Raw genomic sequence first — 26,281 nt, forward strand, 5'->3', positions numbered from 1 at the left:
GAGATTGCCAGTGATACAGTGATTAGTCCCATTGTCTTTGCTACCCATCATTAAACTTTCTCAGCAACTTCCATTCCAACACCTGGTCTAGGACTCCACAGAGATAATGTAGGATCCTTCTTCAGGGGAGTGGAGGGGGAAAAATCAAGGCATGGAGAGAACAGGGGCTGTGTGCAAAGTCACAACAAAAGACACATTTGGGTGGGCCTCATGTAATTGAAAATCTACTCAGTAATCTCAGTGGTCACCTCACTGGATGAGTATCAGACTGGGTGCATTGTGGCAGAGATGTATCCAAGTTTCAGAAGTAGCTCACAGAAGCCCTAGGAGGGTCATGCCAAGAGGGTGTTTATCTAGAAACAGTGGCCCCAACACAGCACAAAATCCCTCTTGTGAAGTCCCTTCTGAGCCTTTAAAGGGGATTAAGATAGGTTGAATCTTGGAGGTAAACAATTCAACCTTCGTAAAGATTGCCAATATAAACAGAACAAACTCTTCCAGGGGCCCCATTCCTTACTCCAGTGCTCCTATCTGGACTGCTGATTGGCCCCATACATTTGGGACCCAGACTGCCCCTATAAATTGGACCTTTCTCCTTTGTCCTTCTTGGACTTGATCTTTTCTGAATGGTTACCCCTGGCCATGTCCCTCAACCTCGCCCTAGCCACAGACCCATACCATAGCACTTTGTGTGTGCTCTTCTGACATCCCATGACCTCCACTGTCCTCAAGACCAAATTTTCCTGGCCATATGGCTGCTCACATTGTCCCTTCTTCTCGGCAAAGCCCAGGTGGGTCACCAGAGTCCTGTGCTTCGGATTATAGGTTCTTATTGATATTTCTCTCAAATATAATCTGACAAAAAAAAAAGTTCCATTGGCCTTCTTGAGCTCCGAACTACTTGGCTGCAATAGTTTGGGATCAAACCAGAGGTAAGTGGGTGGGTTTTAGGCACGCGGCTACGTTCCCAGCTGCACAGTGCGGCTACATGGCCCAATGCTGAAAACAACTTGACAGGACATAACTCATCAAGTTGCTTTCATTTCTTGGTTTCCTGCAGCTCCAACCACAATCCAGACTAGAGCTCTCTTTTTTCCATTAGTCCACTCTCCTCCATAAATGAGATAGGAAACCCTTTCTGTCTGTTTCCCAGGAAGCTCTCGACAGTTCCAGAAGTAATTCTCTCTGGCTGAGCCAGGGAGGTGACAATGAGAGACTGGTGCACTTGCCTTTTAGGAACACTGCTCACGTTCCTAAGAATTTAAACCAAATTCTTTCTTTCAATTTAGAGTTCATTTTGATAGCCAAGACAGAGAGGCAACAGTTCTCAAACCATGGTAAGTTTGAATCACCTGAAGAGCATGTTAAACAGATAACTAGGCCCTAGCTCCAGAGATGTTGATGTGTTGCCTGTAGGGCAGGGCCCGGGACTGGCATCGTTAACAAGCTTCTCTAGTGAGTCTGATACAAATGTTCTGTAGGCCCCATTTTGAGAAATACTGAGTTAGGATTAGAGATAAATAGCAGTAAATGTATTTCCAGGTCTTTAATTTTCTGTATTTCTGATGCTTTCACATCTGGGACCTCATTGATCCTGGAGGAACTGACCTCCTAGCATTAGTCAATTCCCAGAGATAGTAAGCTATCCACAGGCCTGCTTTTCAAATGCAAACCAACAAATTCAGAGCGCACACCCAATTGCACTCAGAGCCACTCTCCCTCTGCCCTAATCAGCCAGAGTCAGGTGCCAGACTAGGGACAAGTGCTATCTATGCCCTAGAGCCCACTGAAATTGTTCAAACTGGTTAATCCTGAGCCTGCTAATGCGGCTTCATGTGTTCCTTCCTGCAGAAATCACAACAAAGGCTCTTGCCCACATTCCCCTCTTGCCTGCCTCCTGACCAGCCAGGCTACTTTCTCATGTATCCCTCTCCCATCCCACACTCCTGTGCCATGATGTGCCCCCTCCTTTTGGGAACTGTGAGTAACAAGCTCTCTTTTCGATATCGATCATCTCTTGTCGGCCTTATTATTCCTCAATTTCTCTATTAATACCTGTATTTTTAAATACCTGCAGCCTGAATTATGGATGGCAAGATCAGTCTGAGAATAAGAAGATAACTAAATTTTTTAAAAAATAGCCTAAGATACAAATAGATAGTTCAGAAAAATCTACATTTGGAAGATGTGATGTCACCATGTCTGGGGATGAGGGACAGTGTCAGTCAGGCAAACCTGAACAGGGCCTTGAGAGAAGCATGAGACCAACCAAAATGGCTCATGATTCCTGACACATATTATGTGCTGAGCTCTGTGCTCTGGTCTTCATGTGCAGTAGCTATCATGAACCCCCAATGACCATGTGTTTCCTCTTCCTCAGGAGGCAGCACCTTATGGAGATGAGCCACCAGAGTCACAGGCCTGGCTCCATCCCTTACTGGTCATGTAATCTTCAGCAAGTAGCATGGTAGCTCACTTCCCATCCTTCAGTGTTTGCATCCATGAAATGGGAATAACATTAGTAACTTTCTCATTAAATGCGTGGCCTTTAAATGTGAGGATTTAGTGTGTTAACATCCTTAAGCATTTGGAATGGTGTCTAGTTCTTATCAAGAATTTGATAAGGGGAATAAGGAGAAACTGAGGCAAAAATAAGTTTAAATCACTTGCCCAAAATCACTCAGCTGGTGTTAGAACTAGATGGGAAGCAGCATTCTAACTATGGAGCTGATATTTTAAGCCAATAGAGGAAGATACAGTAATTTGTGTTTAATTACACGTGACTTTATAATGATAAATATTTGTTGAATAAATGAAGGACGGCTTTCATCACAAAAGAAATGATGTGGCTCAGGACTGAGGAATAGGAATGTTCATGGAGGATTTAAGGATAAGAGAATGAAATGGTGTGCCTGGATGAGAAGTAGTGGGAAATGTAAGTAGTAAGAAATGCAGTTGGTGCCATATTGAGCCACAAAGTCTCAAAAAAGAGAATGAACCATAGCCTGTGAGGTGGGCACACCATGGAGACTTTTCAGTCGTCTACCAACATTGGCAAGGCATCTTCTAACTAGGTAAGTGAGCAAAGGATGGGTTGAATGGGACAGAGACTAGAGACTGTGTGACCTTTCAGAGATGGAGCTATGTGGTTATCACTGAGAACAGACAAGGCAGGAAGAGGCTCTGTGAAGAGAATTGACAATATATGGCGAGTGATGAAAACCTGGAAAAGCCAGAGGGAAGAGTCCCAGGCACGATCCCTGTCTTTCCTAAGTGTTAAGTTCATAAGAAATGTAATTTCTGCTTCCTTTCATTTTCCTTCATAATTTAAGCTTACTAATAGCTTCATTTCAAGATGAAGCCCATGCTAGCATATTGGTTTTAAGAAATCACATCCTTAGTATGCTGTGATTCTAAACTAAAGCTCATAAATCATGCAGTTTTCTCTTTCTTAAACCTGTTATCACTAACATGAACTCATTAAGCCATCAGAATTTGCAAGGAAATTTTGGGTATAGTCAAAGTTGCAATCATCTAGAATTTATATGTTAATATTTTGGAACTATAAGTAAATTTAGAGAGAACAGCTAATCTAACACTTCCTCCTATCAAAGCCAAAACCAGAGAAGAAGGGTCTTGTCATTTGTTTGCCTGGCAAAGAAAAAGGGAAGCAGACACCCAACTGCTAATCAAACATTTTAGTGACTTCTATCTTTTTAGCAGAAAACAAAAAAAGATTAAAAGAAAGTATAAAATTCAAGAACCACTGATTGTTGATGACTAACAAAAACTGATGAAGAAATGATAGTGAGGATGGTTGTGATTCATTTATTCCCTGAAAACAATTTATCAGATGCCTTGGGAGGCCAGATGGTTCCAGGCACAAGTACCAGAAATGAACTAAGCATACAAAGACTGGTTCTCATGAAGCTGGCCAGTGGGGGAGACAGATTTCATATTCACACACATGCATATGTGCATACACACAAAACTAAAATGTCAAGCAGTGAGTGCTAAGTACAGCCATGCTGTGACACACAGTATAGTTGAAGAAGAGGATGATGACAGAGACAAGTTGTAAAGGTTGAGAGGACACTCGTAAGGCAGTACAACATTGAGAAACGGGCTTTTCCAGCTCCCATGGCCTCTGGGCACCAGAGCTTCTAAGAGCTCTTCTCTCTGTACCTGGGTCATCCGAAGGGCATGAATAGGTGGAGGCTGCTCCATGTGGGTCTGCCAAGGACCTGGTCCGGGGACCAAGGGTCTCTCATGGAAGGGCCATCTTCATATTTTTGCTTATATTCTGATGCATCCTGGTCCTCAACACTCAGAACTCAGAATTCAGCAAGGAGGCAATTGCACAATTATATGGATTTTATCGAATGTGGACAGGGTTCTAAAACCACAGAGAAAGACCCTGTTTCCTGCATAGTGGGGCTCCATGGCAAAGATAAAGACATACCCCTGCAAGGGGTCAGGTCCCTGCAAGACAGCAGTAGGGAGCTTATGACTGAAGGTTTGGGGGCCTTTCAGGGTGTTAGATAAGCTAGCCAGTTGTTAAACATCCTCTGAGCAGTCACTGTACACCAGGCTAAGAGGAGGAGGATTAAGGTACCACCAGGGCAGCAGCACGTACATATAAAGGCTGCTTCTCCCCACCCCATCCACCTTGAGGGCTTAAGCAGCCAGTGAACAGGCTCCCTAGAAGTGCTCAGGGAACCTCAGATCCCAAGGAAGTTGGCTGAGTACCTCACTGTGCCCACTGCCTGCCTGTCTCTGTCTGGCCTCAGGTAGAGGTCCCTGAAGTGAGGCCAGAGGCAGAAGTAGCCCCAGCAGTAGCACCCGGACACATGTTGGAAATGTGAATGCTCAGGCCCTTTGTAGACCCATTGAGTCAGAAACTCTCTGATGGGGCCTGGCACCTGCAGTTTTGCAAGCTCTCCAGGGCATGCCAGTGAACTCTGGCCTGGTGTGCCCTCACCTTGGCAGATGCTCCCACGTAGGTACGTGGGCTGGGCTGGGCTGGGTCCTGGCTAGCACCACACCACAGCCCAAGCTGGCAGAGCTGGGTTACGGAGGCCACCCTCCCCAAAAAGTTTTGGAAGAAAAATGTCCGGCCTTGCCAGCTTCCAGCAGCCTGGCTCCCTGGAATGGTTAATGACAGTGCAGCCTTCTTTCCCAGCTAGTGATAAAGACTAGAAAGGAGGTAAGAAGGAAGCTGGAGCAAAGGGCAGAGCAGGCTCCTGGAGGCTGAGGGGGTGGGAAGCGTGTGTCAGGCCTGTCACTGCATCATCCCAGCCTGCAGGGAAGAGTGAGGCAGCTTCTCCCTCTCACGCAGGGAAGGGGACCATTGTCTGAGGCAGTAACAGCAGTGATGAGAGTCGAGTCCTACGAATGAAGATAAGACTTCTAAAGATGTCAAAGCCAGTTCTGTACAGAAGTCACTAGGTGTGAACTCTGGAAGGGCCAAAATTATATTAAGAAATGGTCTCTGTTGTCAGGCTTCTTACAAATTGCTTGGGGGAGAAAAACACTTCTTTATTTTAATAAGATTTTATGTAAAATGCACTATTTAATACCAATACACTCCAACAGTGTAACTTGAGGGGAGGGGGGAGTCAGAGCCACCCCTCGGCCCAGCAGGGCCTCTGTACTCCTGTGGGCCCCAAAACACCTCTACTGAGCCCCAAAGCATGGTTTGGAAATAAGTGGTGTTCAGACAGGGATGGCAACTTTATGGAACGCTCCATGGCTGCAGAGAGACAGGACCCAGCCTGGAGTCCAGGCTGGGCCGTCGTCACCAGCCCATGCCAGCTGACACACCAGAGCTCAGATGGGACACGGTGCTTTCCCAGTGAAAGCTTCCTGTGTTATCTGCTCGGGCTGCCATAACGAACCTGGTGGCTTCAAACCAGAAATGTATTTTCTCAAGTTCTGGAGGCTGAAAGTCCACAATCACGGTGTTGGAGGGGTTGGCTCCTTCTGAGGCCTCTCCCCTTGGCTTGTGGAGGGCTGTCGGCTCCCTGCATCCCGACATGCTCTTCTTCTGTGTATCTGTGTCCTAATCTCTTCTTAGAAGGACACAACTTGTAAAGGTTGAGAGGACACTCTCAAGGCAGTACCACCTCGAGAAATGGGCTTTTCTAGCTCCCATGGGCCTCTGGGCACCAGAATCACATTGAAGTAGAGCCCATCTCAACGACCTCTTTTTTACTTCAATTACTTCTTTAAAGATCTTTTATCCAAATACAATCACATTCTGAGGTATGAGGGTTGGGACTTAAACATACGAATTTTGGGTGGGGGACACAATTCAGCCCATAACCCTGCTCAGAAGTGTGTATCCACACCACGTGGAACAGGAGAACACTGCAGAGACATAGGGGGAGGCCCCAGGCAGGGCCTCCACACCCCCAGGCCGCTTCTCCTTTGGCCCTGACTGCCACACATGGTCTGATCCTCTGCCTCTCTGGGCCTCTCGGAGTTCTGAGGGACACTGCCTGCCTCCCACGGGCCTCAGAACTTCCTGGGGCCCTGCAGGGGGCTGCCTGGGCCGCGGACTCTTTCCTTCTGCACTTTTTTCATTTCTGAAGAAATTCAATGGTCTCTGAACCGCTGTACTTTTGTAAAAGGACACAACATAGTGAGCCACATGTGAACCAAGTAGGAGCTGGAGCAGTCGCCGGGCCCTCCTGACCCGCCTGGGATGGCATAGCATGTGTGTGCCCATCTGCAGGCTACAGGGCAGGGACCTGGGGCCCTTAGGGCGGCAGAGCCAGTCTTACCCTCACCAGGCATAGCCGGGCAAAGCGGATCGACAGTGTGAACTCAGTTCTACCATGGAAAGTGGGACGGCCAAAGCCCACACCACATCTGAGGCTTTGTGCCAGCAGCCCCAGGTCTGGACATAGACAGGGAGAAACATGGCAGCCCACCTGCCTGGACACCACAAAGAGGAAAAGCTGCATTCAGGGGCTCCCTGCCCCCCTCCCCAGTCCCAACGCAGCCAAGGTCCCACTCCTCCTGAGGCACTCTGGCTCTTCCTTGACCTGGTCTGCCTGTGGCAACCTCACACATGGTTTTGGAGCTACCCTTGTCTCAGGCCCATGTCTGCATAAATCAGCAGGTAAGCATGGAAAGTGGAAGTTAGAGACGGAGTCCCCAGAACAGTTGGGGGCATGAGGGGTACTGCTCCATGTAAAACAGTGTTATTTGACTCTCTTTCTTTAGATTCTTACAACCAGAAAACGAACAAACAGAAACAGAGACCCTCCGAGCCCCCAGGATTGCCGAGCCTACACACCAGTTGCCCTGTGACCCAGGCAGCGAGAGACCCTTGGCCCAGACCCTCTTCCTTCTCACCTTGAAAGGCCTCTCCTGAGGCCCGTATCAGTTGTGGCTGCTTGGATTCTGGAGCCCCTGTTCATAGCCCCCACCTGCCACGGGGTCTGGATTTACAAGGTGAGACCTTGGTCCCCGTCACAGTTTCCAAAGCTGTGAACTCGAGCCTCACTATTCTGTGTGTAAGGGCATCTCAAAGGGGCTCCTCAAAAGGCTGAGGAGTGAAATCAGTCTGGCATCTGAACATGTCTCGAAGCCCTTTATGAATATCGGGTCTTCTATGGTAAAAAAGAAGCCCTTTACATATTCATTTATTCTTTCCCTTATTTTGTTCACATCATTTCTGCCTTCCTGGGTGAATTTCCTTGTGAGCAAGTGTGTTGTCTTATGCTCCTGTCACCCTCAGATCTCCCGTGCCCCTGGACCCCCGGGCAGTCTAGCATCCCTCAGGACACTCCCTGATCTCAGCTTGTGCAATAAACTTGACAGCTCTGCAGACGGATTCCAAAGACAACAGTCCATCTTCACTCATCCAGCCTCCTCTCTGGACTTGGGTGCCCTTACTCCCACACTGCCCACCCCAGTCCATGCTCTCTTGTCCTTCCAGGGCTCCGGGCTCTGCTCCTCGTCGAAGGCGACGAACCAGTGTGCCCTTCCAGAAAGTGCATGGTCAAATGCCAAAGTCAATTGCAATGCAAATAGCCAGAGAAATGTACTTGATTTACAGCCTGTGGTTTAACTGCTTTCATGAGCCATCAGGAAACCAGCCTTGAAATAATTCCTGGAGAAAGCACAGGTCAGCTGGAGACCACCAGGGCTGACGTTGTAAGGAAGAGGAGTTTGAACTTCCAGAAGAGAAAATAAAGCCTGATGTGGAACAAGTTGCTCAAAGAGCCCATGTTAGAGGACACTAGACACTTCACTGGAGGAGTGTCTCCCTGGAAGGGCCATGTCAGTTGTGTGAGCAGATGGCATTTCTTCACCACCTGATGGGCCAGAGCCATCAGGCAGGTCTGCCTACCCTCTGTCCCCATATTAGGGCCATCCCAGTGCTGCAGGGTCTCCTCAGCAAATTGTCACGTTACTCAGAATGACGTTGATATGTCTGCCTATGATATGGCACCTGACGGGTACTTTCCCTTGTAAAGGTCTTTCTTAATGGCTGTCTAGGTTGGCCCTGTAATCTTGTCAGGCAGAGGCAGGGGCAGCACTCCCACTTTCCTCTGACAGAGGCTGGGGAGGCTGAGGAGTTGGCCTAGGTGTGTACAGGTGAGCAGCGGGGGGTGGGGTTGGCCTCCTGTACTCTGCTTTCCGCCAGCTCTGGCCTCCCTGGGGGGCCTGATGCCCAAGGCCCTATGAGTCACCTGAACTTGCCTGCTGGAGCCATGCATTCATAATCTGCTTCTGAGCACCTCCAGGTGAGCCTTCCAAGCTGGCCTTTCAAAAAGCAATCTCCACCTGTCCCCGGGGGAAAGTTCAGGAAGCCTCTCCATTAAGACCCTGCAGTCCTGCTCCCGGTCTCCACCACATGGAGGGTGAGGGGCTTTGATGACTGGCTGCAGGAGTGCTGGCTTGGTTTCCCAAGACTTTCTCTGGTGGAAAGACTTCCAGGGGCTCGCTACACAGCCTCCCATCCTCTGAAATCCTGCAGAGGGTCCTGATTTGAACCTATTTCAGAGGCTTATAAAGACTTCTTCCCCAAAGCCAGAGTTGTCACTTACTACACACAAAGTATTCTTTTAGAAAACACAGAATATTTCTGAAAAGTTTCAGTATATCCTTGAATGCCTCACACCATGGTCATTCCCAGAATAAAAGGAAAGCAGTAAAGTCCTAACAGTTTGATTTCAAAAACTGCACAAAACAGGCATAGGACTCAAACTGACGCTCTGCCAAATGTGAGGCGTACCTCACTGAGGGATCGAGTCTCAGGGCCAGCGCTGGCCCAGGGACAGCAGAGCCCAGGATTAGCGAATCCATCACAGGAAATGACTTGGACTCTGCAGAGAATCATCAAGGTCCCTGGGTAGCCTGGCCACTCGCCGGTTGGGAGGATCTCACCATGCCCAGGAGCCCCAGGCAGAGAGGGCAGTCTTTTCTGTCTCTGCTCTGGGAGCCTCCACTGTGGCTCCCATCAGTCTCTCTCTCTCTCTCTCTCTCTCTTTTTTTCCAATCTTGGCAAATAAAATTTACCATCTTAACCATTTTTAAGTGTACAGTGAGTGGTATGAAATACTTTCATAACATTGTGCAACCATCACCACCATCCATGTCCAGAACCATTTTCATCTTGCAAAACTGAATCCCTAACCCCATTCACTCCACCCTTCTACCCCCTGTCTTCCCAGCCCCGGGCAACCAGCCTTCTCCTTTCTGTCTCTATGAATTCAGACTACTGCAGTGCCTCCTCCTGTGAGTGGAATCATAGAGTATTTGTCTTTTTGCAACTGGCTTATTTCACTTTATGTAATGTCCTCAAGGTCCATCCATATTGCAGCCTGGGTCAGGATTTCCTTTCTTTTTAATGCTGAGTGACCTTCTATGATGTGTGCATACCGCACTCTGCTTGTCCATTAATCTACCGATGGACACTTGAGTTCTTCAGTCCTTTGGCTATTGTGAATAGTGCTGCTGTGGACGTGGGGGTGCAAATGCCTCCAGACCCTGCTTTCAACTCTTCTGGGTGGATACCCAGAAATGGAATCACGGGATCACATGGTCATCTCTGTTTCGTTTTCTTTTCTTTTTTTTTTTTTTAAAGATTTTATTTATTTATGCGTGAGAGACAGAGAGAGAGGGAGGGAGGCAGACACACAGGCAGAGGGAGAAGCAGGCTCCATGCAGGGAGCCCGATGCGGGACTCTATCCTGGGACTCCAGGATCACTCCCTGGGCTGGAGGCAGACCAAACCGCAGAGCCACAGAGGCTGCCCCCTCTGTTTCATTTTCTGAGAATGGCCACACTAGTTGCCACAGGCGCTGCACAGGCGTCAGGCCTGCCGGTAGAGCAGCGGTGCTCCCACTCCTCTATTGCTCCCACTCCTCCACGTCCTGCCCACGATTCCCACTGCCTGCTTCTCTGTTGCTTTTGTTGATGGTAGTTGTCCTAGTGTGTATGACCTGGTCCCACGAGCCTCCTTCTCATCATGAAACATTTGCAATTATATTGATACTAAAATTAAATTCTCAGGGTTAAAAGAAGAAAACTACTTTACATCTGCCTTATGGTTTGCAGTCCACAGAGTACTTTAATAAGACACATTACTTGATTTTCTTTATAACACCATAAAACACCTGTGAGCCCCTTTTCTAGATGAGGAACCTAAGGATCACTGACAGAAACTAAGGTAGAGCACACTCCTTTTTCCTCCAGGCTTCAGACAAGAGAGCATCATTGTCATTTTGACGGGCTTTAAAATCACTTCCCTGTATTAGGATCTCATTAAGCCTGACCTTCTGCCTCAGAGACCATCAGGCTTCAGATCTTCTTCTGTCCCCCGCCTATGAGCTCCCCACTGTCTTCACATCTCAGTGCTCAGGCTGTGGGACACAGCCTGTGAAATGGGTAGGAACTCAGGCTGCAGGAGACACTGAGGGGGCTGGAGTCTGGCCCTGACTTCCCACCTAGGGGACCTCAAGCATGGTGTCAACCTCTCTGACTCCATCCCCTCAGTGCTGGAGCTGGGCTGATGAGAGCTCCTAGGAAGCACAGGTGAGGTGGGGTGCTTCCTGGTGTGGGCCTGGCACACCATAGAGCACGAGGCACCAGATGGTGCCTTTGGTGTCACTGCTGCCCTGTTCACCCACCCCTCTGGGTGGTCTCCTCTCCTACCACCTCTAACACAACCCTAACAGGGAACCACTCAGCCTGGGCTCTCCCCAGAAACACATACTGAGGTGGACCTCAGCACCTGTTCTGCTGGGCCATGGCCTGGTGGCAAGCCCCTCTCTGCTACAGCACAGCCCTCACCCAGCTCTCAATCCTGGGGCCCGCTGACATCCCTCCACTCCATCCCATGCTCACCGTCCTTCACACCACAACAATGATGATGAGCCCCTTGTATGACTCAAGGCGTGGTCTCTGCTGCTGTGCTCCCCACCCACCCTCCGGATCCCCGTCCTGTGCCTGGAGACATCAGTACCTGGAACCCCTGGGTTCATGAACCTGGTGAGCCACTCACCTCCACTCTTAAAGCTGTGTGACCTTGAGCCAGATGCTTAACCTTCATAGGATTTGGTGAAGTCCATATGATAGAATGTTGTTAGAGCACCAAGTACCTTCTAAACACCATAGACAAATCTCAATTGTTATACAGATGATACGGTCTCTAATCCCCTCTCATGTAATACTGTTTTCCCCAGATCACAAATCCCTAACGAGGACCATGTAAATGTATGGTAATTAATTGAACTCCCCATAAGTGCTCACTAGATATTTTTTTATGAAGACAGCCACATCCTAAACTTGTAACATGAACCATATAATTAATTACCTTTTTTTTTCAAGCCTCATGGAATCGAATATGGTATCAGCATTCTTCGATATGCAGAAGAAATGCCGTCTTAAATGCTGATTTGCTAGGCAGTGCGTATGAGGACATCTGGGCCATACTTGATTTTATAGGTATTTCTCCCAAATGCTGTGGTCTAGAAGCAATCTACTTCAACTGCCCTGGTAGGTTTTTGCTGCTGGCTGGGGCACACCTGCGGCCTACTCTGGCACACTCAGAGCTGTGCACACCGAGGCCATGCTCCCGCGTGCCAGACCGCTGCCTGCTGCCCTAGCCAGCTCCCATCAGGAACAACTGGTACCTCTCTCCCCAAGTAAACAGTCAAGGAGAGGAAAGGAGAAAAGCCTTAAATATTTGCTTTCCTTTACAAGACCACCTACAAAATGTTGTTGAGACCCTGCAGGCAAAATAATCTGTCCTGATTCCGGCTCTGGCTGAATGTAAACACCTCGCACGCTCTGTGAGGAGAAGCTGGAGGCTCCCAGATGTTTTCACAAGTTTTCCTCTGGGGAGGGAGGAGGGCAAGACCTCCTCTAGTTTTTATCGTCTCCTGTTCTTTTGTTCTTCCTCCTCCGTGAAGTACTTAATCAAAACAGTTTGGGATAGAGATTGTACGCGTGAAAGAAGTGGCTTTTGTTACAAAACTAGGGTTCCCTTTCATTTTCTTTGAAGGACCCCAGTCCTGAAGTGATGGCCCACATGGGGTGCAACAGGCTGTCAGCAGTGAGAAGACAGGGTCTCAGCTGCCACAACTGCCCTGAAGCCAGGGTGGATGATGAGTAGATGCAGGAGAAAGCTCTAGAGCTGTACATACCAACTCTCACCTCTGCCCCTGCCTAGTGTTCAGTTCACATGGGAGATTCCAAGGATAAAGAGAACCCATTGGAATCTTCTGAAAGTGAATTTGTTCTAACCATCATCCACAGCATTCCCTCTTGCTCCCTGGTGTGGCCCCGAAGAGCAGGAATGCTGGGAGCTGGGTGGCCAGAGCTGCTGGGAGCATCATGGCCTCCCACTGGCAGGTGATCTCTAGGCACAGAACCCAAGAGGGCTGGTGGGTAGAGGGCAGTATTAAGCAAGGTCCTCCCTGGCCATTTTCTACCACTCCACACCCACCTCCTTCCTCAGATCCAGAGCCCAGAGCAACCTCAACCTCTAGGGGCTTCCCAAGTTCTGCCCGAAAAGTGGCCTTTGAATGGGGGCATAGCCACATCAGTCTGCTCTGCTCAGGGCCGTCACCTCCGTGCACCACCTTGGGACCTACTAGCTGTGCGTGAGGAGGCTTTGGCACTGTGGTCATTATCATCTTCACCTCCCCGACACCCCTGCGAGATAGGCAGGGTATCAATAAGTGTTTTTATTCTCTGAGCCTCCATTTCTCAATATGTTAAAAATAAAGTGAAAGCATTATGGTAACACTGACCTTTTAAGAATAAATTATGAGAATTAATGGCAATGCAGGGAAAGCTCTTAGCACAGTGCATGGCACATACCAAGTACTCGGTGACTCTTATCAAGAAAAGCCAATCAGGTAATGAACAAATAAACAAAAGTTTTTAAGTGACTTTCGTCTGAATTCATCAGCTTAGCAGCTATTTCCATGGAGGATTTAGGGGTTTGTTCAGTATTATCCCCAAATTTAAACCCCTGGCTTGTTTTAAGATGTCAATAAGAACTTAAACATCTGAAATGTGGTTGGATTTTATGCCCACAGGTGAGTCCCATGTAATTCAGCCCCTGTCCCCCACCTTGTACCAATGCCCAGCTGTTACCAATGGGAGGCTGAGACTCTGGAGCATCCTGCTGGGCCAGCCATTCGCACATGGCAGGACTGGAATGCAGCCTAAATGCTGTTTCTAAGGGACAGAGTCCCATAGCCAGGCTGACCTGAGTGTGCATGTCTGAGCTCAGACTAGGGAGCATGGTGCCATCTCTTTTGGCAAGGAGGATGCCCCTACCAGCAATGCAGGTATTGCATGGACACACACACACTCACACACACTCTCCCACAGTGGATCAGCTGTGCCACATACTAGAAAAGCAACTCCAGAGGAACTCATCTTGAGCCCAAGCTACCATTTTCCCTCACTTGAACTTCTGAACTGCCCTTTCAGCTCACCCCAGCTGCTTTGCATCCATGGTCTTTTTTTTTTTTTTTTTTTTAAGATTTTTTATTTATTTATTCATGAGAGACAGAGAGAGAGAGGCAGAGACATAGGCAGAGGGAGAAGCAGACTCCCTACCCAGAGCCTGATGTGGAACTCAATCCTGGAACCCTGGGATCAGGCCCTGAGCCAAAGGCAGACTCTTGACCACTGAGCCACCCAGGCACCCCTGCATCTATGCTCTTCACTGTAGCCAGGGACCTCCACTACTTCTGGAATAAAGTCCAGACTCCTTATCAAGCCTGTGAGGCCCCACAGCCCTCACGGAATTTGCTCCACAACAATGCTGTCTTTCAGGGCTCACATTGTTCCCACCCCCAGGACTTTTGTATATATGGTTCCTTTCTTCTACAAGTTCCTTTGTCCCCCCCCTACTCCCTACTTTGTTCCCTGACACAGTTAACTTCTCTTAACCTTCCAGATTTCAATTCAGCTTCATTTGAGGTCAGACTTTGACATATGCCTATAGTTCTCCTCACACACTATGTTATAATTCATGAATCTATATTTGACCACATGCTTGATTGTTTGGAATTTGCTCCAACCCCCAACACTCTGCAAGGGGCACAGAGGCACAAGTCATGTGTCACCACCCAGGACCAAGCACAGCATGTAATAGGCTCTCCCTCTGAGGGGTGCTGAGCCCTTTGGGGAAGGCAGTACCATTTACAGAGCATGTTCCTAGCCATGGATCCTCAGCTGAGGACACTCAACATCGCTAGATCTCATCTCCTCATCTGCAATGGGGTGATAACGACAAAGATCATCTCTCCTTCATGGTGGTTGTGAAATAGATGAAAGTTAATAGTTAAAAGTATATAAAACAATGCCTGAAACATAGTAAACTCTTTATAATGGCTGATGTCTGATGATGATGTCTGGATTCCAAATGAGTTAAAGTAAATAGTAAATGTAAATAGGAAAACTATAAGGCTAATAAAAAAACTATACAGTTATATATATTCGTGTCTTTGTTGTCTACTAATGAGGAAAGACTTCAGAAAGAGAACTTTAAAATTATAAATCACAGGGCACCTGTGGGTGGCTCAATTGGTTAAGAGTCTGTCTTGGACTTGGGTCATGATCCCAGAGTCCTGGGATCGAGCCCTAAGTTGGGCTCCCTGCTCAGGGAGTTGAATTTGTGAGGACACAAGTATTCAGCCAACAACAGCACATCAGGCCCTCCACAACTGGATACCATCCTATCCCTCCAAATGCATCCTGTACTGCACCACCCAACACCCTTCATAATGCTTCTCCCTTCCTCGCCTTTGTGTGTGTTGTTCCTTCCAAATCTATCTGCTGGGAGAACCTGTCTTCATGCTTCAGGATTGGGTTCCAGTCCCCTGCCCTCTAGGAAGCTTTCCTGGTGCCCTTCCCAGGCAATATTGATCACCCTTCAAAACACCATTTTGTCTTGTGCACATGTGAGGCTCCAGGCAGGGTAGATGCCTCCCCCGTGGTTCCCACAGCTCCTGTGCTTGGATGCTGTCTGGTTCTCTCTTAGCATGAGCTCTTTAAAGAAGGAAGCTGATCTTACTAAAAATTAAGTGTCAGGCCCTAGCACAGTGTTGGGCACATAGCAGGAGCTCCAAAGATAGCTGCTGGATGGTGGAATGAATGGGCAGTTAATAAATGTAGCCCTAGCACAGTGAGCTGTAACCATCTGGCCATGCTTCTTCTCTCTCCTTCATGAGGAGATGAAGTCCTTAAGAACAGGGAGACTCTTATTCATCTTCACATCTCTGGGACAAGAGTTGGCCCATAGCAAAAGGGAAAGGTGTGCTTCACTCACTCGTTCTGGCTATTCCAGAATCTGGACAACTTATAGCTACTGTTTCTCTGAAATCCTGACAGCCAGGGGCAACTTTGGGGAAGGCTGGGGCAGGGACAGTTGGGGAGCCCAGATTCATTCCTCTGACAGCTAAGTCTCCCAACTTTGGAGGTTCAGACACAGGGAGCAGCCGGTAAAGCCAGTGTTCAGCAGGACTGAGGGGAGCCACAGGAAAGGTGTGTGCATGCCAGGGAGGGGCAGAGGGTATTTGGGTGATAGGGAGAATTAAAGGTTAGTGCAGTGTAGACACAACAAAGAGAGCAGCAGGACCTGTCAGAGAGCATACTTGCTGCCAGGTGAGAATCAGAGCAGATCAAAGCTCTGTCCTCTGACTCAGACCCTCTGACCAGCCCCTCTTGCAGACCCAGCCACGGAGCCCTCTGATTTTGTTTTATGGCCTCAGACATTGACTCTCCTCCTAAAAACAAACAAACAAACAAACAAAAAGAAACTAATTAAAAACAAACAGCTTCCCCCCTCTCCATCAGCTTTCAGGAAAACCACACAATCATCTCAAGGATTTAGAGACTTTTTTCCTCCAAAACCATAGGGAAGTTGTTATTCACTACAGCCATCTTCTTGCAACTGAAATGTGTGGCCTGAATTCTTGTCTGCTGGAGGCTTCAAATGACGAACTGATCGGAGGACTTAACCTGGAGTCCAAGTCCCAATTTCCCCACCCAGAAAGCAGCTGAGCCTTTGGTCTTTGAGGCAGCGCCATCCAACAGAACTTACTGCAGTGAGGAAAATGCCCTACATCTGCACGGTCCAGCCCAGTAACCTAATGTCATATGTGACTTCTGGGGCTAGTGCAATGGAGGACGTAATTTTTAATTAAGTTGATGAATTAATATTAAATTAATATTTATTAATTAACTAGACAGCACAGCTCTTAGATATGACCTAGAGCTGACATTCTGCTTATGTTTGCAAGTCAGCTTTCCCCTGTTTCTCATGGCCATTTCCTTTTCATAGGAGAAACAGATTAGTCACTACAGGGGACCTATGGATGTAGGACCTAGATCAGAAAGGGCAGAGTTGAGTGTCAGAGAGACAGGTCTTCTCTTCAAAAGTAAAAAAACAACCCTGGAAACAATGCAGTGGAGACTAATGTCATGAGCCAGCCCTCTCCCCCTTTCCGTAATCCTGCTGAGACAACACCAGGTTGTAAATCAAAGTTGGCTCTCAGGCAGATCCAGGCAAGAGCAACATTCATTTATTTTCTTCCTGCATAGTCCTTTCTCCTCTCAAACACCCTCCCCCACTGCCCCTTGGGATCTGTTCTGACTCTAGAGACTGTACACAGTATGCTGGGACAGTTGGCCTCACAGGATGAGGAGCTTCAGGATAGCAGTGGCACCGTGAGGGGGTGAGGACACCTGGGAGGCACCCAGAGCTCCAGCAGGCATAGGCCAAGAGCAAGAGAGCAGGGCTATATCCAAGTACACTGGTGCCTGGGGTTCTGTGGCCCCCAGCTCAGACTCCACTGATTTAGTCAGTACCTAATGATTTATTTATTGATTCAGAACCATGGCAAGCAGGAGGTCACACTACCCTGCCTTATTAATCCAGACAGACAACCAAGGTAATATGGGAAAATCCAAATTGCTTGATCGGGCTTTTGTTGTTGCCTTTCCTACTTACTACTGACCATGTATCAGAAAGTCCCGTGGAGAGAGTCCCATTGCTGGGCATTGCATAACCCTTGCTCTCTGGCGCTTCAGCGATCACACGGAGGGACATTTCTGTGAGCATCATAAATGAGGGTTCATTGGGGCCAGCAGCCAGAACACTCCTAGTCTTCTCTAGGTCAAAAATTCCTCTGTGTGCACATGTCTTTTCTTTCAGGTTCTTTTAAAGGAGGAAAAGTTCAGCCATAGCATCCATGTATCTTGGGCCAAAGGAGACACGACATGCGAAAGAACTTTGGAAGCCCTTCATGTGCACAGGCTGGAGGGGTTCTGACAGCTGGAGTCTGCTTATCTGGCAGCCCCTCCGGAAGCCTGGTCTCACCCACACAGTACATGGTGGGTCCAACTCATCATATCCCCTCCACTCCCTTACCCTTGGTGTGACACAGGTGCCCTCTGGCCCAGGGGTCACTGAGCTCTTGATATGACTCCTCATGTCACTCACTGCTGACCTAACAAGGGGACCGAGGACGGATTTGGAGGACCTTGTCTAGGGATCTAGCCAGCAGCAATTTACAACTTTGTTACTCCAGGGACGCTGCTCATACATTGATTAGATTAAAAACAATATATAATGCTTCACTTCAAATTAAAGATTCCAATTGGATTCAGCAATTTTCAAAAACAATAATAAAAATTGATAAGCTATCTGACCCTGTCTCAAATGTGTCTGTTTTTCTATAGGAGACACAAGTATAACCCATGCTGATACCTGGCTTCCATTATTCCCTGACTGTTTTTTCCTTATGTCAATCTTTTCTACCCAATCAGGCCTTCTGCTCTGGGACACCAGTACTGTTTCTGGAACGTGAAGCTTTCTTCCCTCATAGATGTGCAATAACAGCAGTGGCATCGCTGTCTGATGAATGCATTATGAAGGAGAAGCTGAGGAACGGGGCTGGCCAAACCAACTGAGAACCAGCCACTGCTCCTTGGGCACAGGGATGATCTGTCAAATGTGCCAGATCATAAAGATCAGCTTCCTAAATTGCCCCTGAGCAAAAAGAAACTGCAGGTCCTCTTGCTTAAAAAGCAGCATAAAAATGCCATTAAGTGCATGAACATGCAAGGCCTTTTTTTTTTTTGAGACATGGAGCGAGTGGAACAAAAAGCACAGGAATTGGGGCAGAGGCAGAGGGAGAAGCAGACCCCGCCCTGCTGAACAGGGAGCCCAATACGGGGCTCTATCCCAGGAACCTGAAAGCACGCCCTGTGCTGAAGGGAGACGCTTAACCCACTGAGCCTCCCAGGTGCCCCATACAAAGCCTTTTTTTTTTTTCTTTCATGCTCACTCTGTCAATCTGTCATGGTAGATTTATTTGCCATTTCATGTGTTGCATCTTCAGGCCGGGGCACTCACAGAGTGAGTGTAGACCTTCACAGAGGCAGGGCCATCCTGCAACTCTGAATGCCAGCTTTCCTCTCCACCAACCATTGGGTGGAGGCACCCGGCCCTGGCTGGGAGCAAGAAAGGAGGGCAGACATCTTCACTTCCCACAGGCCTGATACCCCAATCCCCAGCAGATAAGTGACCCCAAGGGCACTTCTATACTCTGACAAGAGCAGGAAAGGCCAGGCATCTGGATAAGGGATACGTGAGCCACTCACCCTATACCTCCCAGCTGCCACCAGTGTAGCCATAGTGCTGCCAGGCTGGGGTGAAGACAAACTGTGCCCACCTCAAGATATAGGGGCTCCACTCCTCCTGGAACCTGCACCCAGGTCCCTGCTCTGGGCCACCCAGGGGGCACTCGGGGTGGATGAGCCAGTGACCAAGGACCCATTCCAAGGAGGCAAGAGATGGCAGAGTCAGAATCCTGTAGAAGCCAAGGCTTTAAGGGCTGGCACGTACTCCATTGTCCCATTGAACTTAGCTTGCAAAGCACAGATTCAAAGATAAAACTATTAAGAATTTCAAGACTGCCACTACAGAGTACAAGACTCCAAGCCTGGGGCTCTTCTGAGCACAGGGCTCCGTTGTCCATCCATGAGGCTGGCCCTCCTGACCACTGAGCTCAGAAATAGAAATCCCCCTCAGGCAAGAGGACAGAAGATCAACAGGCCATCCAGTGGGTAAAGAAGACTCCCAACAGTAACCAAATGCAGCCTGCAGCTGGAATAAGTTGGAATAAGTCACGATCAAAGATTTGTCCTTGGCCACTGGGATCCGGCAGCTTCTAGGAAGATCCATTTCAGAAAGGAGTCTGCGTAGTACTTTCCTATCACTACTGTAGCAAAATACCATAAATTTAGTGGCTTAGAATGACTCTAAAGTATTATCTTACTGTTCTCAAGATTAGAAGTCAAAAAAGGGGTCTCCTTGGACTAAAACCAAGGTGTTCCCTCTGGAGGCTCCTTTTCCAGCTTCTATCAGCTGTTCACATTCCTTGCTTGTGGCCCCTTCCTTCATGCTCAAAGCCAGCAACTGGAGGCCTCATCCTTCCCAATAATATCACTCAGATAACCTTAACATCTCCTTCTCTAACTCTCTCCTCTGTCTCCAGTTACCACATTTAAGGACCTTGTGATTATACTGGGCCTACCAGAATAATCTCCCTATCTGAAGATCAGCTGATTAACAGCCTTAATGCCATCTGCAACCTTAAATCTCCTTTGTGAGGTAACCTACACAGTCATAGGTTCTAAGGACTAGGATGTGGACATCTTTGGGGGACCATTCTTTTGAAATGAAGGCAAAGAAAAAGAAGGCAAAGTTGCCCAAAGCAAGGAGCCATGGTTAATGGGCATACTGGGCAGAAGCAGGACTCCAGAGGAGCCTGGCATAGAGAGGGAGCCTAGATCACACTCAGACATCCATAGACAAGTCCTGAGAGGTGCTAAAGTCATCCTTGGCCTAGTAGGAGGGACACTGAAAATCTAGCAGGGCTGGTGTTAGGCAGGCCTTCCTAGAGAGAACCTAGAGTGGCAAAAGAGTGAATGAGCAAGCTAAAACACGTCAGCTGAGACACAAAGTACATCCAAAGGAAGTCCAGGAGCTGCTTACTTTAAGGTGGATTGTAGTTTTGTCCCATCTTCACTGCAATGTTTTTATATTGTAAAAATTACACATAAAAACTGGGATTAAGAGTGGTCTAGCGACAGAACTTCAGTCTGTGGTTTATCCTGTGGCATATCAAGAAAAAACTAGTATCAAATGGAAGAGGAGTAGGGGGTTTTTGTTGTTGTTGTTGTTTTTTCTGGGGCTAGAGGGAGAGGAGAGAGAGAGAGCCAGTCTGGACCAAGGCAGCTATATTAATCAGAGTTCTCCAGAGAAACAGTCCCCTTAGAATATATATACAGAAGGAAATTTATTATAAGGACTTGGCTCACACAGTTATAGAAACTGACAAGTCCCAACTGATCTCCAGTTGGCAAGTTAGAGATTCAGGAGAGCCGATGTTTCAGTATGAGCCCAAAGGCAGGAAAAAAAAAACCTCATGTCTCAGCTCAAAGCAGTCAGACTGGAGGAGTTCCCTCTTATTTGCAGAAGAGTCAGCCTTTTTTTTCTATTCAGGCCTGAGAAGGATTGGAGGAGACCCACCCACATTGGGAAGAGCCATCTGTTTTACTCAGTCCACTGATTCAAATTTTAATCTTATCCACAAACACCCTCACAGACACACCCAGAATAATGTTTGACCACATGTTTGGGCACCCTGCAGTCCAGTCAAGCTGGCACATAAAATTAACCATCACAGCAGCCAATGTCTCTGGGCTTCAGTCAATGAGGAACCACAAAGGCATTGTCCTTGCAAATTCCAATAGCAGCCAAATCTCTCAGGAGAAAGGGTATGAACTTAGAGTTAAGTTGCTACCATCGATATGCCACACTCCAAGTGGCTATGTCCCAACAACACATTCTTATTCGCTCTTCCCCAGACACACAAACCTCATACTCTGACAAGAGCATGGAACTCAGCCCTCTTCTGTGCTCCTAGACCTTTGCGCAGCCTCTTCTAACACAGACCTTAAACACTACACAGTAATTGTTGGTTTACTTTTCTCTCTCTTCCTAAATTGTGGGTTCCTTGGGAAGAAGACAGTAGTCTAGCATATAGCAAAATGCTTATAGAATGTTGACTAAATAAATGGAATAGGAGAAGTAGTAAGGTTATATTTTTTTTAAGGTACAAGCATTACTTTCACTCAAATATAAAAATAAGCACAGGTCAAAGATTTTATTTAACTCATTTAGGAGTAAGTAAGATGTTACACTAGTTCTAAGAACAGAAATACAGGCTGTGAAATAAATTTCCAAGTCAAATAGATACAAAAACTGCTTTTTTCCAAGACAGTGGAACTAAATTGTCTTCTACCACACAGAATTTATGTCTACAGGCAAGCATTTTTTGCTTTGCTATCATTTACCTACGACTTTCAGAGTTGTAAAATAGCTCAAAGAGCATGAAAGTTGTCAACCCCACAGAATCAGATAACTCAGAAGGTTATACATGAAACACTAGTTTTCCACTGAGGACAAGAGAATATTCTTGGTCACTTCAAATTCTATTACATTTTTTTTTTCTGACAGTGTCCGTCCTTCACAATCATATTAGTCTCAAAGAAAGATGATTCTTGACTACAAAATGAGGCTTTCATCGGCTTTGGCTTGGTTATTTCCACAGATGCAGCAAGAGTGCTAACTACCCCACAGGCCTCCTTGAGAGTGCTGTGAAGCATCTAGAACTAGCTTTTTACTGGAGTTTTTTGTATAAAGGATCAGCTTGGATTTTAAGAACTTCTATTATCTGCTCTTCTAGAGCTAGAAAAACCACACCCAAGAAACTCTCTCTACCAGATTTCTCCTGCAGTCCTATAAATTTAAATTCTTTTCTGGACGTGTCCCAACTATCCTAAACCACCAGGAAGTAACCTAGAACACTAACAAGTCTGGCCTCTGTGAGCCAGCTTGCACGATTATGCAGACATTGTATAAACCTTAGTCTTTAAAAGCGGTTTGTCATACCTGATTTAGTGAGCATTGTTCTCAAACAAGACACTCCAGAAAAACCCTGGTTGTACCATCAATTTGTTTAATTATATCCTGGTAGAAATTAAGACAGTTTCTTACTGAAACTATGCAAATAACTAAAGTAGTAAGGAGACTTAGTAAGTCTGAATTCTGTGAGAACAGTGAAAATCTAATATAATTTTACATGTTATATTTCACTTTACCAAAGTGAAATTTACTAAATTGTTGTATATTACAGAGAACTTTATTTTTTTAGAAGATTTTATTTATTTATTCATGAGAATACACAGAGAGGAGAGAAAGAGGCAGAGGCACAGGCAGAGGGAGAAGCAGGCTTCATGCAGGGAGCCGGACATGGGATCCGATCCTGGGTCTCCAGGATCAGGCCCTGGGCTGTAGGCGGCGCTAAACCGCTGAGCCACGAGGGCTGGCTACAGAGAACTTTAGAAGAAAAAAAGCATCCTTTTATATCCAGAAAATAGAACATTGAAACAAATGCACAGTATACCAAATAGTTACAATAAAATTTCTCTCATTAATTCATTCAGTTCTATGAAATTATTGCTGTTCTGCTGGTTTTTGGTTTATTATTTCATGAAGCCATATGTGTCTCAACTAAAATATTCTGGAAATCCTGACTCAGCCTACAGGCATAGCCTAAACATCGTCAAAAGCCTGTACCCAAGAGTCTATTCTTTGAAGTATCAGTAGTTTGAACTACCTGGTACACCTCTTCCATGAGTCACTGAGATGGTCTTTGTTGAAGACATAATCTCTGGTCTGTACTTTTATCACAGAGCCTCAGGCAAGCCTTAAGATACAACAAAAACGATCTGTACATGACAAAGACTTAATGATTCTTGTTAACTTGTTACTTGTAATTTTTAAATATAGAGGGTCTGATGAGAGTTCATAATAATAAGAATCTGACACAAAAATGTGATTGTTTCTCTGCATACAAAATAAAGAAAATAAAGCCATTTCAAAACAAATGTTTGACAAAATGTTTTTAAGAAAAATGATTAAACTTTTTTTCTAAAATTTCAGTGAAGTCTGATTTATAACGAATGAATATAATTTTTATAGAGGAAAAAAATTGAAATATAACATACAATAATCCTGAAACATATGGAGTGTGGTAGAGGTGATAAGGGAAGTCAGATTGTCTCTTCACAAAACAGAAATAACTTCCATGTCAAGCTACAAGAATCGTTTACTTTGCTACAGTTATCTGCAATTAAAAGTACAAACTATATAAAATCAGAAAACTCACAAAGCTGTGCCCCACATAACATTTGGTTTCTCACTGAAGATAAACAGCAATTTTTCTATTCCTCTGGAAAGTCTTTAAGATAGGGAACTAGAGAAGGAAGTACCAGGAATCCTTCTCCCCACCTATACAAAAATTACACTCACAAAATCTGACATAACTCTTTTAGAACTCTGGAAATGTATTAGTCAGTTTGGGTTGCCATAACAGAATACCACAGATTTGGCAGCTTAAATAACAGAACAGTATTTTCTCACAGTTATAGAGACTAGGAGTCCAAGATCCAGGTGCCAAACCATCATGTTTGATTTCTGTTAAGACTTCTCTTCTCAGTAGGTAACTGTCTTCTTAATGTGTTATCACATGGCCTTCCCTGTGCATGCAGAGAGGGGTGGTGGGAAAAGAGGGAGAGAGAAAAAGAGAGAGAATGCTCTGTTATCTCTTTCTCTTCCTAGAAAGACACCAGTCCCTCTGGATTAGAACCACACCCTTTTGACCTCATTTAACTTTAATTACTTCTCTAAAGATCCTATCTCCAAAGACAATCACAGAGAGTGTTAGGACTTCAATATATGAATTTTGGGAGAACCTAATTCAGTCCATATCAAAAGACTACTGAAGGTTTGCAACTGCCAGGGGAAGGCTTGGATAGTAAATTGTAAATTAATTTCAGTCAATTTCAGCTCTTGGGCCAGTAGCAGCTACTCATCCCTCAACCTCCAGCCTCATGGCAAGTATCTCTCTCCACATTCCAGGAGCAGCTTACACACAACTTATGAGAGCCATATTGGACACCAAGGACCTTGTTCTCCAAGTAACAGGAATCTGTGGTCTGATCACTGATTGCTACTTCTGACTGTGGAGGTTCACACATACAGGTGGGCAGCCATTGTTGGAAGCCACTCCCTCTCCTGCTGAAATGACTTCATAAAGATTTAAAATGTTAGAATCCCTTTTCCCTTCATTTTTCACTTTTTACCCCTTTAGAGAACCAGACATTTAAGGACCAGGATATTCAAACAACAGCATATAACAAGGAAAAATATAAACTCAGTAAAGACCTGAGAAGACCTTAAGTTTACACCTAAAGCTTACATCCCTGGCAGAGAGACACCTGTCAACAACAACAAGCAAACCCTGGGAAAGCGGGAAAATTGAATCTCCAGAATTACCACGTTATAAGATGCAAGTGTCCAGTTTTCAACAACAAGAACAACAAAATCACAAGGCACACCATAAAAAAGAGCAGTATAATCCATTCAAGGGGAAAAAATAAATGAACAGAAACTATCCCTGAGAAATATCAAATGGTGGATTTACTAGACAAACTAAAACGATCTTCAAAATACTTGAAGAGTTAATAAAAGACATGGACAAAGTCAAGAAAACAACATGTGAAGAAAATGAAATATCAATAGATAGAAAACATAAAAAAGAAACCAAAAAGAAATCCTGGAACTAATATTACAATAGCTGAAATTAAAAATTTACTAGAGTGATTCAGAGCAGATTTGACAGAAGAAAACCAATGAACTTGAAGATAGGACAATTGAAGTTATTGAATCTGAGGAAGAAAAAAAAATGAAGAAAGTGAACACAGCCAAGGGACCTATGCAACACCATCAAGCTCATGAACATATGCACTGTGGTAGTCCCAGAAAGCAAAGAGAGGAAAGAGGGACAGAGGGTTTATCTGAACAATAAACAACAACAACAAAAAATTATGAAAAACGTGAATACAAACATCCAAGAAGCAGAATGAACTCCAAGTAAAATAAACTCAAAGAGACCCACAGGAAGGTGCATTATGATCAGACTTTCAAGAGCAAAAGACAAAGAGAGGATCTTGAAAGCAGCAATAAAGAAGTGACTCATCACATACAAAGGATCCCTAGTAATATTATCAGCAGATTTCTCATCAGAAATCTTGGAGGCCAGGAGACAGTGAGTTGATAAATTCAAAGTGTTGAAGTAAATAAAAGCTGTCAACCAAAAATTCTGTTTCCAGCAAAACTGCCCTCCAAAAAACTAAGAGGAGTTAAGATATTCCCAAAATAAATTAAAGCTGAGAGAATTCATGACCCCTAGATCTGTCCTTTAAAAAAAAAGGATAAAAGGAGTTCTTCAAGCTGAAGGGCACTAGATATATTCAAAGCTATATAAAGAAATGAACATCTCTGGTAAAAGTAGATACACATTTTATAATTATGAAAGCTACTATTACTCTAACTTTGGTCTGTAACTCTACTTTTTGTTTTCTACAGACTTAAGAGACTAGTCATACAAAAACAACAGTCTGTGGACAAAAATGCATATAGAGGCAATTTTGTGACATCAACTGAAATAGACAGGATCAAAAGGAGCAGAGGTTTTTTTGTGTGTTATTGAGTTAAGCTGGTTTAAATCCAAATTAGAGTCTTATAACTTTAAGATGCTAAATGCAATCACCATGGTAATCACACACACACACACACACACACACACACACACACACACAC

The 26,281-nt window shown here is 45.8% G+C and overlaps 1 long non-coding RNA gene across 1 annotated transcript; it reads left to right on the forward strand.

The window, feature by feature from the left end:
• The first annotated feature begins 23,990 nt into the window (after positions 1 to 23,990).
• LOC144311788 (uncharacterized) lies at positions 23,991 to 25,842 on the forward strand. The gene is made up of 3 exons (XR_013377311.1): positions 23,991 to 24,119; positions 24,539 to 24,661; positions 24,771 to 25,842. It is a non-coding gene; the product is annotated as an uncharacterized LOC144311788 (long non-coding RNA).
• Positions 25,843 to 26,281: the final 439 nt, after the last annotated feature.

This window comes from Canis aureus, chromosome 4 (genome assembly GCF_053574225.1).
Source record: "Canis aureus isolate CA01 chromosome 4, VMU_Caureus_v.1.0, whole genome shotgun sequence".
In the NCBI taxonomy this organism is placed as follows: domain Eukaryota; kingdom Metazoa; phylum Chordata; class Mammalia; order Carnivora; family Canidae; genus Canis; species Canis aureus.